This window comes from Austrofundulus limnaeus, unplaced genomic scaffold, assembly GCF_001266775.1.
Source record: "Austrofundulus limnaeus strain Quisiro unplaced genomic scaffold, Austrofundulus_limnaeus-1.0 Scaffold117, whole genome shotgun sequence".
NCBI classification, from domain to species: Eukaryota; Metazoa; Chordata; class Actinopteri; order Cyprinodontiformes; family Rivulidae; genus Austrofundulus; species Austrofundulus limnaeus.
Window position 1 is genome coordinate 1,618,571 of NW_013952519.1, and position 840 is coordinate 1,619,410.

An 840-nucleotide genomic window follows, 5' to 3' on the forward strand; every position below is an offset into this window, starting at 1 on the left:
TGTTATAATTATAACATACTGTTAAATGCCATTATTATGGTCAAAGCTCAAATTATAAAAAGCAACAATTTAAAAATATGTAATAAAATCAGAAGATATTATTCAAAAATACAACATCTTAGTTGTTAATTAAAAACGTCATATTTATGAGCTTTAAAGTAATAATAATTAACTAAAAAGTCATAAAAATATACTGTATTTCATATTTACAACTTCAAAAGTTCTAGTTGTGGCACACGGTTTAACTTTTCTTTTCTTTCAAGTGGCAGAAATGAGCTTCCACAGAGACTTTATTTTTCCAAACAACGAACTCTGTCTTTACTTGGTCACATGTACAGTATGTGTGTCTGTATGTCACCCAAACTGTTACATTTATTCAAGTCAAAAATAAACAGATAAACAACAGTAGCCGTGTTTCCTTCCAATTTTAATTCAAATTTTGAGCTAATTTTTTAAAATTCACAAAAAACAGAAGCACTTATATAGGAGAAATTTTTGTTAAAGAAAAAACTGAATACTACTAGGCTGAACTGTGTTGATATTACTGGTACTGATGTTCTGTCCAGTCAGAATATGGTAGGCTATATCCTGCAGTTTGTGATTATATATCAGAGTAAAAAACTCCATAACTTTATTCCTCCAACATACATTACATAATCTAAGCGGTGGAGGGGTCGACCGCATTTATCTTAATTTATCTTATGAGCAGCTGGAGGAAATTTGTCTTTAGTCACTTCAGCGTGAATGAAGAAGCAGGAAACAAATGCAAAATTAGAATTATATACAGTGCTGGTCATAAAATTAGAATATCATGAAAAAGTAGATTTATTTCAGTAATTC